The 15,007-nt window shown below is 38.1% G+C and overlaps 1 protein-coding gene across 10 annotated transcripts in view; it reads left to right on the plus strand.

The window, feature by feature from the left end:
• Nucleotides 1–15,007, plus strand: part of DMD (dystrophin) — a 2,113,538-nt gene that overhangs the window by 364,357 nt on the left and 1,734,174 nt on the right. The gene's annotated exons all lie outside the window — the stretch shown is intronic.

Genomic DNA, 15,007 nt, shown 5'->3' on the forward strand with positions numbered 1-15,007 from the left:
CTTTAAAAAAAAAAAAAGAAAAAAAAAGAATGCTTTTCATTTTACAAGTTCTTTTATTTAAAGATGTCCTGTCCCTCGCCTATTTGGTACTCCTCACAGACAGAGCCTTAGAATCATTTTATTTTTTAATGCTTTGTTCAAATGTTTAATAACATGTTCATGTCTGTAATCTTTGAATTTGTCATTTTTTTCATTGTCTATAGCCTTTCTCCTATGAAAGATAAGAAAAAGTTACTTCATTTTCACATGTTCCACATACTTCTTCTATTAATTACTTTTTCATTCTATTCTATTCTATTCTATTCTATTCTATTCTATTCTATTCTAAGAGAGTGAGAGTGCAAGGCAGGGAGAGTGACAGAGGGAGAGAGAGAATCCCAAGCAGGCCCCTTGCTCAGTGCAGAGCTTGATCTGCGATATCACGACCTGAAGTGAAATCAAGAGTCAGAAGTTCACCCAGCTGAGCCACCCAGTGCCCCAGTTACTTGTTTATTTTAAATGCAGCCTGTAAATCTTTGTTTTCTTCTTTTTTAAACTGTCCACAATATCTCTAAATTTCTCATGTGGTAAATGGAGATTTTAATGGCCCTATGTGTTTTCTTCTACTGACTTTCTTCTCCCAAATTCTGTAAACTCTACTTTTAAATTTTATGTTGGGTTGCATTTCTTCATTCTTCTGTAACTATCATTAGGTCTCTTTTGTCTTATCAAAGATTCATTATAAAAATTGAAAACATATGAGCAGCATGTACATTATTATGGCACCATAAGTACAGTTCACTCTAGAGTCAACTATAGTGTTGGGCTTACATTTCTTTCCTACAATTTCAATGATGGGTTACTTCTGCTGCTTTAAAGAGAATGTCCCTGTCTTCAAGGTCAAATGGATTCTCTTAGAACCACTAATCTGTCAAATTCAAATAACAATACAAAGGTTACTGAATCTCCAGAGTCTTTATCTCCCAAATCTCTTTCTCCCTCCTTCTCTCTGTCTGCTTGAAAGAGCTCATACACACACCCCTCTCTCAGGAGGGGGGTGCAGAACATCCTATTTAATGCACCAGAAGAGGGGAATCTTCTTTAGAAACACCCATAATTTAATAAAGTCTTATCATGTTCCTTTGGGGGGAATTTTTTGTTATATTTTTGGGGGGTTTTATTAATAGATTTTTCATCTTCTTATTTAAAAAAATTAAAGATTTTTTGGGGGGAGCAGTTTTAGTTTCAAAGCAAATTTAAAGGGAAGATACAGAAAGTTCTCATATACCCCCTCCCTCCGCACATGCTTAGCTTCCTCTTTTATCAACATTCCCCCACCACAGTGGTACCTTTATTACAATCGATGAACCCACATTGATGCATTAAATCACTCAAAGTTCATAGTTTACATTAGGATTCACTCCTGGTGTTATATATTCTAAGGGTTTGAACAAATGTGTAATAATGTATCTGTCATTATAGTGTCATAAGAGCATTTTCACTGCCTTAAAAATACCTCTGCGCTCTGCCTTTTCATCCCTCCACACCATATCCTCCAAATTCTGGCAACCATAGATCTTTTAGCTATATCCATAGTTTTGTCTTTTCCAGAATGTCACATTGTTGAAATTTTACAGTCTGTAGCCTTTTCAGAATGGCTTCTTTCAGTTAGTAATATTCATGTAAGTTTCTTCTGTGTCATTTCATGACTTGGTAATTTACTTCTTTTTATTGCTTAGTAATATTCCATTGTCTGGAAGTACCATAATGTTGTTGTTGTTTTTTTTTTAACTTAAATTTTCTTTAGTTAACATACAATGCAATATTGACTTCAGGAGAAAAACTCCGTGATTGATTACTTATTTACAATACCCACTGCTCATCACAACAAGTACCCTCCTTAGTACTCATTACCCATCCAGCCCATCTCCCAGCTATTTTCCTCCATCAGTCCTTAGTTTATTCTCTATTGTTAAGCATCTCTTGTGATATGTTTCCCTCTCTCTTCTTCTCCCCGTTTCCTAGAAGTTTGTCTGCTTTGTTTCTTAACTTCCATATGTGAGTGAAATCATACGGTATTTGTCTTCCTCTGATTGATTTATTTTCGCTTAGCATAATCCATTCTAGTTCCATCTATATCATTGCAAATGGCAAGGTTTCATTCTTTTGGAATATACATTCCTGTGTGTGTGTGTGTGTGTGTGTGTGTGTGTGTGTGTGTGTATCTTATATACCATGTCTCCTTTATCCATTCACCAGTCAGTGTTTATCTGTTCACCTATTGAAGAACATCTTGGTTGCTTCCAGGTTTGGGCAATTATGAAAAAAGCTGGTATAAACATCCATGGTACAGGCTTTTGTGTAGACGTAAGTTTTCATTTTCTTTGGGTAAATACCCAAGAACTTGATTACTGGATCACATGATAACAATGTGTTTAGTTGTATAAGAATCCACCAGTAACTGTCTTCCAAAGTAGCTGTACCATGTTGTATTCTGTCCATCAGTGAGTGAGAGTTCCTGTTGCACCACATCCTTGCCAGCATTTGGTGCTGTCACTATTCCAGATTTTCAAACACTCACACCTTAGTCATGTCTTACCTCATCATATTCCTTTTGGAGGGTTTTTTGTTGTTGTGTTGTAGTTTTTTTTTTCCCTGGTGGGCTGCAGAGTAGGGAAGAAGAAAAAGGGCTGAAAAACTTTAGAGATGCTGGAGTGTAAGTTGGAAGAAATACTGGAAGGATGTTTTAAAAAGCGATGTGTATGATATTGAATTTAAGGTATCAACAGTATGGAGCCAGAAAATAGACCCCTTACTCAGCAGAGTGCCAATTCTTCATTTAATCCACTGTCTATGACAGTGTGAAACACTGATTCAGAGACATACAGTTAGTAGCCAGTTATTTTACATGTATACAAGAGAAACCAATAACAGCTCATTTCCATCCAACAAAGACAAAGACAGGATTTTTACAGAAGAAAGAGGAGAGAAGAGAGAAGAAAAAATAAGACATTTGAAAATGATGTGTTTTTTTTCCATAGGAAAGGTGCTTATCAGCTGGCAGCAAGCTAAGAGGCCAATATCAATAATTTACTAACCAGAGTTTACCAGGACTGTATCTGTCACCCCACATCTCCCCTCAACGTACAGAAAACAAAGAAATAGCTTCATTTAGTTTGCTTCAGTGAGTAAGAATTCACTCCATGGGACATTTTAGTAAGAGACATTGGGAATGGGACAGTTAGAGGATTTGGGTGGATGTTGAGGGATTCTAAAGAGGGTTTTTGGAATCAGAAGCAAATTCTAAAGTGCATATTGTCAAGAAGTAAAGGCAGTAATGTGTTGGGTATTTTAATTTTTCTTTGAGAGGTGGAAAAATTAAGAAGGGGCTAGAAGTGTCATTGGTAAAGGAACTACAGTGAGTCTGTTAGTCAAAGGAGGGGATGGACTTTTCAGTCATTTTCCTGGTTGAGGAGTGGCCTTATCTCTATCTAGTTTCAAACATGGTCACAGAGTGGTCTTCTCTGAATATTATTTATTTGCCGTGAGTTCTATTTATTTTCAGTTAGGAACACCATGACCTAGCTGCCAGCAAGGCTGTTTTTTCACTTGTTCAGTCCCTCCTTTTGGCCAATGGCAGACGAATTCAGCTGAAAGAACACTGACTATGTGGCCCAGATGCGTACAAGTCAGGGTATTCTAACCTTGAAACAGCTGGATTGGTCATCAGATAAATAATTTGAGATGTTGATGGATGCACGAGGAAATGGTGGAAGTTTATTCAGGCACGTTTGGGCCAGACTCTTTCTGCGTTGTGTCTGCCATTATCTCTCAATAGCACTTAGATTTTGATTATGTCTTTTTTGTCATCCAGTTTTTCTGAACAGATACAAATGCTGGGTTTTAGCTTCACTCTCGTCCAAATACAGATTCCAAGGTGACAGCATGTGTACAAGTAGTTCACTGTGGAAAGTCATCCCTTTTAGCAAGGGTGGCTCAACTGCCTGTGGGCCCACCTGAGGGCTTGCGGAAGAGCCACCTCAGAATGATCTCGTGGTTTGTGGGTTCAAGCCCCACGTCAGGCTCTGTGCTGACAGCTCCGAGCCTGGATCCTGCTTCAAATTCTATTTCTCCCTCTCTCTCTGCCCCTCCCCCGCTTGCTCTTTGTCTCTTTCTCTCAAAAATAAGCAATAAACGTTAAAAAAAAAATAAAAAGAAAGAAGCACAAAGAAGATCATAGCAAAAGCAACACTCATAAGGAGTCAGCAGTGACCAAGAATAGCTAAGACTTTCCTGCCTTTGAAGCTGAGAGATAAACCAGCAACTGGCTCCAAATTATACCTCATTTATAAATTTAAAATAGAATCTATGTGTAGTCGACTGTTCTGATGGAATCTAATTTCATCCCTTAATATAAACCTTTGTCCCTTTTTCTTCAGTTTTTCTCTGGACTTGTCATGGTGCTTTTCTTATAATTTAAAGTCCTAAGCTAAAACAAATTTAAATCTTTAGCAGCTATTTTACTGTTCATCTTTATGTTGTTCAATGCCATCTTTAGATGCAAAATAAAAACGTTTCACTCATGTAGCATCAGTGAAATTATGCAATGCATATTTCATACCTCATCCATGCATATGCATTTTTTCTTACCAGAATAGTGGAAATGCTGCACCAAACTAACTCAGCTGGTTTTATTTCATAACTTCTTATCAAAGATTTTATCAGCACTCTCTACTTTTAGCTCATGGATGAGTAAGGAAGGACAGAAAAGAAAGAAAGGCAAAGGAAGGTTGGGCTGCCCTCTTTCTTTTTCCTCTTATATCATCATTTTCAATGCAAGTGTTAGGCTAGTGCAGGGAAGAGACATGAGTAAGAAAAGATACAGTAGGGTGTTTTGGTCATTAGTATTTCTCAGACAGCCATTGCCTTCTTTCTCCGTTCAAATCAAGCTTTGATTCACATGGCAAAGCGTGACCTCTCCTTGTTGTCCATGACCTTGCTTACTCCACACTTCCCTTGGACTAATTTGGAATCTTGCTGAATTCCTGTGCATTGTGGTTTCATGAGAATTTTGTGCTCATAGAGTACTGCAAACGCCAAATATGAATGAGCAGCAAGGACTTCGTCTCTTGTCCACATGCTTACGTTCCATTGCCTCCTATAACTTTGCATATAAAATACAAGTGCAAAAGTACAATTACTATGAATTTCAGGATGGCAACAACAGAGCATTGAATTAAGGGTGAGGCCTTTCTGAATCAGGATCCTGTGGGACAGCACAGGTCACATGCCCATGAAGCCTATCCTATTGAAGTGTCAAAATTGTATACACAATCTTGTGATTAGCAAAAAGAAACACCCTTTTTCAGACCTGGTCAGAACCCTTACTATGCCTATGTGCTTCAGAATCTGCAAACGTGGTAGAAAATACCGCCTACCCGATCTTCAGGAGTGAGAAAAATGGGCAGAACTTCTGGACACAGAATCTCAGATGGGTCTTCTTATTCCCTGCTAAAGTTATTGGTTTTGCCATTTTGCACTCTAGGGATGAGTAGAGACCACTGCATACTAATCAGATTTCCCAAAGATTTGTGGAAGTAGGACCTCATATAAGTAGATACCCCCACCCCAACACACCGCACGCGTGTGCGCGTGCACAGACACACACTCACACACAGAACCTCAACAGGAAGCTAATTTATAATTGGAAGGCTTTTGGGTGAGTACATAATTTGAAGAAAGGGAGAGAAATATTAATGAAGTGACAGAGTTTTTTTGAACACAGATACATGCAGCCTGCTAGTGGGCTGGCTATTTGTGATTTTAAATCTGTATGTTCATTTTATGCACTGTGAAAAACGTGAACTCGCATGTAACCAGAGTCATGTTTATGCTGGGTACATGGGGACTGACTGCCCTTTCTCTGCTCTGTAGCAACCACGTGATTTTGGGGGAAGTATTTTTAACGTGACAATACTTTCGGATTTTGCCGGGGGTTACATCTTCTTCTCTTCATTGTGGTAAAGTTCTTAACCATTTCAAATTGTTTTCTCTAATTACCAAAAAATTAAATATCTTAGGAACTGTGTTATTTGATCTCTGGAGTGCTCAGAAGCTATATTCTACATATGGAGGGGTAGTTCTAGTTTTACATATATAAGAATATAATAGGCTGGGTTGACAGAGTAAAGATAAATAAATTAGGTCTACTCATTTTTGATATATGCAAGGACACCTTAAAATAAAAAAACAGTTTTAATGATTTTTTTTTAAATCCCATGTAATTGACTAATTGCACAGTAACTGGGGTTGGTAGTAACTAAAACCTGTTACGTTCCTAATGATGCCCAATGAGCCATGGGAAATGAATAGGTGGATGCAGTCCAGTTGCTAGAAAATAGTTGTTTGTTACTGACTTGTCTGAGAGGAAATGAACACTTTCATTTATCAGGGACAGAGTATAAAGTGTTCCTCACTGAAGCATTTCTAAAAGCTCTATGTGCCTTTGAATACTGATAAGAGCTCCAAAATTAAAGGTAAAATACGCGAGTAATCTGAACGATCACAGATTCCTTTATGAGATGCTGGTAGTTTTAGTTTTTTTTAAGTATGATGTTACCAGCTCGCAAACCCAATAAATTCTACACTCCCTATTACATATAAAGTTATCAGCATGGCAGTATATCGTTTCCTTTTTAAAAATATAAATTGCTAAGAAAATCAGAATTTGTCCTGTGATTCGTAGGAGTAGGTCTTAAGGAGAGCCACACAGTCATTAGCTCTCAAACGTGGCTACTCATTGGAGCTTTTGCAAATAATGTTGGTTGGATGTTCTTTTCAGAGAATCTGACTTGAACTGTGGTCCCAGCATTTGGATTTCAAAAGTTCCCCCGTTGATTCTGTTATGCACCCAAGATGGAAAACCACTGTAAAACGAAGGGAATTTAGGAATCACAGAAAAGAGACTTCACTACTCTCCCCACCTGCTTTGAATAATCATCATAGCCACCAAAGTCAAATTATCAACAGTCATTGAAGTAGAGGATAGTGTTAAAAAACAAAATTCAACTGGGTAAATTTGAAGATCTCATTGCCCTTATTAAATGATTCATGAATTGGGCAGCATCCCACCTAGCAAGCAGAGGGGAGCTCCAAAGGGGCGCAGTAAGGGAAAGTTTTTTAAAGGCAGAATAGAGAAATTATAAACAGGAGAAAGGATTATTTCAGGTGAGGTCACCTTCATTTGGGGACAAAAGGATCTTAGTAGGGGGATTACCTCATCTTCCTTTGGAGGATGGAGAAGACCCATGTGACCTTACTAGCACTAACCAGAAAATTCCTGACTTCGCAGTTAAAGGTTATATTCCTGGTTGGTTGAAAATGCAGTCACGTTAGATATCAGATATTGCTTTACTGACTTGGGGCCTTAACCTAAGTGATGCCATTTTGGGCCTGTAATTTTCTTTTTAACAGTGGCTGTTTTACTGTAAGAAATCAGTATAATACTGATGGCTTCAGTGTTTACTATTAGCTACTGTAATGAAAAGAGAGAGAGAGAGAGACTCTTCATGTTCAGATATGGGTTGTATAAAATGTCCTGAAACAGTTGCACGGTTTTCATCCATTCAGTGGCTCTGCCTCAGAACCAGGATTGGTGCTTTAAGGGTGTTTCCTTTAGCAAATCCCTTTAGATACAAAAGGTTGAATAAAGAACAGCCAACACAACATCCTACAGCAAACTGAGGGAAAATTTTCTTTAACATGTAAAATATTTCTAAACTTTTAGATCCACTCTTCATTCTTTTACAACCTATTTTGTGCCCTGGAGGCTGCTCTTTAGGAACTGTCTCAAAGAGTTCCCTTGCCCTCTGGTTTACAGTTGAGAGAGGTCTGGCTGGAGCTCCGTGACTAGGAGTGGACTATTTGTTGTCCTGGCCCCTGTGGGATCTCTAGTGGCCCTGACTCTCCAGTTCAAGGAACTTCTTTCCCCTTGACCCTTTAAACTGAAAAGTCAACTGTGGAGTTTTCACCATCTCTTGGATTTGCTAAAGCTGCCCAAATCTCTTTATTAAACTCTCCTCAGATGCCTGCTGGTTGAGAAACCCATTCTTTTATAGCCAGGGCCTTGATTAAATCATTTTGCGAGAATGTGCACACAGTTACCCTCTTATAAAGTAACCGTGTACAGTGGCATATTAACTCTTCTGGGAATAACCATTTCTCTTTGTTGTTAAAGCATTTCAAATTTCTGACAATGCAAGTCTTTGTGTAGGATACCTAAACACCTAGTAGTTGTGGAACTCATTTTTGCAAACACCTGTGTAACTGCATTATGAGAAAATAGGAGAGTAAAATTATCATAGACAAAAATGTCTCAAACACAAGTACTTGCGATGATTCCCTTATATAAGCACCCCCCTCCCCAAGAAATTAGGACTAGTTCCTAGTCTTTTAGGTAACATTCATGATTGTACTCTCATAAAGATGATTATGGCACCAAAACTCTTTGGGTAGAAAGAACCCCAGATTTCTCCATGCCTACACTTTTGGCTACACGCTCTTCCCTTATCCAGTTATCTGAGGAGGATTAGGTTTTTGGCAAATTGTAATTTAGGAGAAAGAGCAAGGATGAAAAGGGTAAGAAGCAATTGGGAAGGGAAGAGTCCTATGGAGAAAGTGTAGGATGCAGTGTTTCTGGGAAGCTTTGCAGAAAGGGTTTCAGGAGTAGCAGAAGCTTTTGCTGAATGAAAATGAGAAGAAAAAGTTGGGGTTTAAAGAGATGCTCTATGCCCTTTATGGTAGGATGAAGAGATTCACGTAGAGCTGTGAAAATCACCTGTGGTTGCTGAACTGAGTTCTGACAAATACAAAGAATAGAACATGTGTTCAAACTTTATCAGCATTTCAGCAATTAATAACATTTCCTAAATCTCATGACTTCTTTTTGCATGTCTGTTATTACCTTTTATCTCCACCCTGCCCTCCAATGATTATTTACACTTAATACTCCAGTAAAATCATTAAAGTGAGATTTATAAACTATGCATAATAGAAAGTAATGAGAAGCTGAGGTGATGGGGATCCACTGATAGCTGTTAATTGATGAGGGATTTCACAGCAAATGAGGGGAAAAAGGCATGTCATTAAATAATAGTGGATGTCTTGGTAGGGCAGAACGCAATTAAAAAAATTTTGTCTGCAGTCTACTTTTTTTCGAAAAATTTTTAAAAACTTGCATGTTCAGAAGAAAAGGTTAAAAAATTAAATGAAAAAAAATCACTTTACCCTGGGTCAGAGAGGGAGTAGGTCCAGGATATTTATAGCTTCACTCTCTATAATAGCAAATAATCATATTATGATCATTCTGTGGAATATCGTATCGCAGTATAAATGCATGAACTACAGTCACATGTGTGAACTACGACCATATGTAAGAACATGTTAACATCATAATATCATAGTGTAAATTAAGAAAAAAACACTTCCATTGTCACAGGTGAGCGAATATATTTTCTTAAAGGACCAGATAATGAGTATTTTAAGTTTGTGGGTCATCCGCTGCAAATACTTACCTGTGCTGTTGTAGTGCCAAAGTAGTTATAGAAATTATGTGAATGAATGGGTACAGATGAGTCTAATAAAACTCAAAAGCTGCTGGTTGGCCCGTGGACTATGGTGTCCTGACCCCTGTATTAGACAACAACACTCAGAAAAGCTCAAGCATAGTAAGACATAATCAAAATACGATGTATACATGTATATGTAAGAGAAGAAAAATACTTTTCCCTCTACTTTTCTAGGTTCTTGGCTCAGACACTCCTGTCATCAAAGACACAGGCTCTTCTTTATTCAACCTCTCCTGTAACAGAGAAAAAATAAACACGAGTTTAAAAACATGTATACCATCTGTATACATGGAAGATACCCAGAAAACTGAGTAACTCACAGAAAACGCCCAAACCACCACCTTAAAGTACCATCTCTGGGGAGGGGTGGGGGTAGTTGAAGGGTGGAGTGAGCCAGTTATAAGAGGCTATCAGGAAAAACATTCTAAATAAGGATATGGTTGTTATGCAGATTTAAGTCATTGCCTCCTTTGATAAGAGTTTCCAGAGATTTAGTAATCTTCCTCTTCCTGGATCAGAGAGGGAGACGCCCTTACAAATGGAGATTTCTCCTTTACCTGTGAGTGTGTCTTACAAAAGGGTAACTAATTGCTGTTTATGGAGATACCCAGTGTCTGCAACCTCTCAAAAATACTAAGCCCCCAGTAATCCTCATGCCCGTGATACTTATTTTCGGATGCCATGTGTTACTCCCCCTTGACATACATGTCATAAATCTAAAAAGCCAGGCCTAAAGAAAAAGACAAACAAAGAACAAGTGTAGTTACCCTGGATAGGGGGAGGGGTACAGTACAGTGAAGGGGTAGTATGGAAGCACGAGTCTAGGTTCTGGTGCAAGTTACAGTTGTTACTTCAGTTCTTTGGATGGGCATGTGTATTTTTATGCGTTGTAACTTACCGATTTTTTCTTTTTTTTTTTTTCTTTTTTCTTTTTTTTCCTTTTTTTCTTTTTATTTATTTATTTTTCTTTTTTCTTTTTTTTTTAAATTTTTTTTAACGTTTATTTATTTTTGAGATAGAGAGAGAGAGCATGAATGGGGGAGGAGCAGAGAGAGAGGGAGACAGAATCGGAAGCAGGCTCCAGGCTCTGAGCCATCAGCCCAGAGCCCGATGAGGGGCTCGAACTCACGGATCACGAGATCGTGACCTGTGCTGAAGTCGGACGCTCAACCGACTGAGCCACCCAGGCGCCCCTTTTTTCTTTTTTTTAATAAATGAAATTTATTGTCAAATTGGTTTCCATACAACACCCAGTGCTCATCCCGAAAGATGCCCTCTTCAGTGCCCATCACCTACCCTCCCCTCCCTCCCACCCCCCATCAACCCTCAGTTTGTTCTCAGTTTTTAAGAGTCTCCGATTTTTTCTTTTGATATATGATACTTGATGGGTATATTTTTAAGCTTCAAGTATCATATTAGAAGAAGGGAACAAATGAATACAACTTGGAAAAAATCAGAGGCAAGCATAAGATTTGAGGCCCAGTGCAGCGTGCTTCCTTCACCATTTTAAATACATCTCAGAAGTCTAGTGTTAATTGCTTTGGTTTTAAAAGATACCTATCAATTGAAGTCATTTATGATGTACTTGTAAATGCTTCCCATTAGTTTGACTAAGACTCTCAACCCATTGTTTTGGTGCTAGTTGCCATCATTCATTGATTCACTGTTACACTTTGTAGTGTCCTTAACTCTATAGGCATCAGCTCACATTAAATTTTTGTTGTAAAGTCTGTTTCCTTATTCATGAAAGCCTTTAGATGGCAACAAAATTAGTCACAACTTTCCCCTGAAGCAGAATAGTCAGAAAGGAAGCTGAATAACAGAGAAGTAAAGTAGGTTGAGCAAGACTACACCTCATGCCAGCGAGACAGAGATCCAAATCCTGACTCACCACCCCGTATTCTGGTGGGATGTCCGCTCTGCAATTCTCCTCTCTATGTTGATGTGCATCTGTCTCCTTAGGACTGGGAGAAAGGGGTGGCATTTATTCTATAATGGGTTTTCGGGCAGCGTGTCTCATTTTAGCTGCTTCAAGCGTCAAGATAACACCCTCATCACTCCCTCTCTGATGGTTCCCCATTCAACAGCAGTCATTTCATCTCAGGACACTTTTCCTCACAGTCAACAGTTTTTCCTTTGTGTAATTAAGTCTCATTTTTTTCTGGATAGATCCATTTGTGCCAGAACTCTTCTGCTGCCTTGAAGCTTGCACCATTCAGTTATTTTTAGTGTTATCTCTTTCCTTTCATTAGCACAGAGCTAAACTGCACATATTTTGTTCTTGCAGCTCTACCCAGATTAAGATCTTCTAGCTCCTTAGTCATTCATTTTAGCTGTTGCATTGAATTTCCTCCAGTTTATTTAAATCCTCCAGTTTAGGTTATTATGCCCAGAATAATAAATAAAGCACCATTTTCTCATGTCTAATCACTGACCCTCACCAGTGTTAGGTATAAGGTTTATATACCTCTGTGACTTTGCTTGTTTGCTCTCTTAGTGGATGGATCTGAGCCAAAATAGAAATTTAACAAAGTTTTTCATAATGTTCCCAGTCTGTGCTTCTGGCTCCTTTTCCTCAGGGCGGTACCCCTTTACAGCTTTTAATTGTCTGTATATTTTAATTTATTTTTTAAATATATATCCTTCTCAAAACTGAGAAATACCTCTGGTCATTTTTTCTTTCGTTAAACACATTTTGTATTTTTCAGTACGGTTGTATTTAAGTAAATACGACAAACAGGTATTGCCTTCCAAAGAAATTTTAGGCATCTAAGTTGTAATCAGGTGAATTTTCCATGAGTTGGAGATGGTTGTAGGGTATTCAGGAGGCTGTGTCAGAAGGGATCCTAGAAGTTTTCTCTCCCTAAAATCAACCCGATTCTCTTGATGGAAGAACAGAGAGTGCAAATCCCCAACTCCAGGGAGTGGAGATCACTTTGCTTATAAGATTTGCATGTAAATTTACATCTTATCTGGCATCAATGATTTCTTTCAGTTAGAGCCCTGGAACTGAGAACCAAACTATCGTCTGACCAGCAATAGCCCGGAGCATTTCTGGGCTTCTAGTTCTGTCATTCCTATTCTAGTACAGTGTGGATCATTCACCAGGGCCCATTGCCTTTCTCTCCTAGGAACACCAATATATATTTGCATTTATTTCAATATGTACCCAGAAGTCTCGTCTCTTTCCTTCATGAGGTTTATTCACGTATTAAATATGTCCCCTTATTTCTGCCTACATTCCAAAATCCTCGGAGGCCTGGTATATGCTATATTGCCATTCTTCCTATTGCATTTTTACCTTATATGCAGGAAATATGTTGATGAATTATGTATAAGGTTGCAACTTTGCCTGAAACTGAAATCTACCCACCTTATTAGAGAAGTGCAGGGAACTATATATAATGTGACAGACATCATCCTGACTCTTACAATGCGTGCTTATTATTTACCGTGCAGGTTTTCAGATATAAGTCCTATACACAGCCCCTTTTGCAAAATAGCAGCATCTTTGTTAAATAAACCAATGCAAAACAGGCATGGACTTGTGATCACAACTTAGAAAATCCAGTTCCTTGTTCCAGGAAATGTTGAATCTCATTCAAACATTTCATTGCAGCCCTAAAAATAAGGAAACTGCAATCTATTAGCCAATATAGGAAGTCGCATTGATACAATAAACTGATTGTCATGATGTCATTTTATATGTATGCACATAAGTTAGCTTATCATTTTTGCTTGTTTTAGCAGACAGTCGTCCTTAGCATATTGTGTGTATGTGCGTGTTTGCGTAAAATGTCTATGCTTATGTAACTACGATAAAGCATACTATTTTAGCCATTGCTTCCTGGTTGAATCCCGCCAGGCAAATAAGTTGAGAACATTTAAAAATTGAAGTACCGAAAAATCAAAGTTCCTTTTTTCCTTTCTGAAACACTGGACAGCCTAGACACTCTAGGCCCTCATTTTATCTTGGTAACAATACCTGGTCCATATTAGGGGCTTCCTCCTTTATTTATTTATTTATTTATTTATTTATTTATTTATTTATCATTTACTTATGTATACCAATGGTATACATAATTTCACTGTACTTATATGAACAAAAATAATTTATCAAATGGCTAATAATTCTGTGTTATATTCAGTCAGCTGGCATTTGGTCTTTACTCATATACATTTACAATACTCATACATCATTAACATTTAGTATTATGACAGATATACTGGCTTTAAAATTAACTTTAAATCATATTTTTATGTTAGCATGTGAATATATGTGTATGCCTGTGTGTGCATACGTACTCACACATACTTACACACTTAGACTTTTAATTCCCTTAATGACTTTAACAATAAAGGTACTTTTATTCTATTGATTTATACCTCCGCCTAAATTTGAGCATGGGATTCAGCAAGTCAGAATAATATAGTTACTGTATTTTTCAGTTTATTTGTAGTAAACATGCATTATCTACATAATCTTCACATTGATATAAGCATACATTACCTGTACAATGCAATACTCAAAAATGATTCAGTAATCAGCAATAAGTATGCACTCTTTCCATAGTGACTAGAGAACACAATTTCTCTCTTGGACCACATGACTGTAAGGGAAGAAAAGTAACTTTCCCTCTACCCTTCAAGGTTCCTGGCTGAGACACCTCTGTAATAAAAGACAGGTAACAGGAGAATAACAAGCAAGTTTAATAACATGTTAACCTCCTATATACATGGGAAAGACCCAGGGAAACTGAGTAACTCGCTGAAATGGCTAAAGCTATCACATTCAATACCATCTCACGCTAAATACAAAAGAAGAGGTTGGGCATAGTGGTGGGAGCCATTTATGGGGAGTGACCAAGAAAAGCACAGTAAACAAGGGTAAGGTTGTTATGCAGAGGTATATTAAGTCCTTGCCTTCTCCGTTGATACGGGTTGGTAGAGATTTCGAGTCATCTTTCTCTTCAAGCTACAGAGATCGAGACACCCTTAAACATGGAGGTTTCCTTTATAAATGTAAGAAGGTAACTTCTACTAGGTTTTTAGAGCTTTTCCTTTATCTGCTGTTTCTTAAAAATTTCCAGCTCAGGGGGCGCCTGGGAGGCTCAGTTGGTTAACCATCTGACTTGGGCTCAGGTCACGAACTCACAGTCCGTGAGCTCGAGCCCCGCGTCGGGCACTCTGCTGACAGCTCGGAGCCTGGAGCCTGCTTCAGATTCTGTGTCTCCCTCTCTCTGACCCTCCTCTGTTCATGCTCTGTCTCTCTCTGTCTCAAAAATAAATAAACATTAAAAAATTTTTTAAAAAATTACCAGCTCAAAATAATCCTTATGCCAATGAGGCATATTTTAGGGTGGCATGTTCTGCTCTCCTTTAGCCGACTATGTTAACTTTCG

Source organism: Panthera onca, chromosome X (genome assembly GCF_046562875.1).
Source record: "Panthera onca isolate mPanOnc1 chromosome X, mPanOnc1 haplotype 2, whole genome shotgun sequence".
Classification (NCBI taxonomy): domain Eukaryota; kingdom Metazoa; phylum Chordata; class Mammalia; order Carnivora; family Felidae; genus Panthera; species Panthera onca.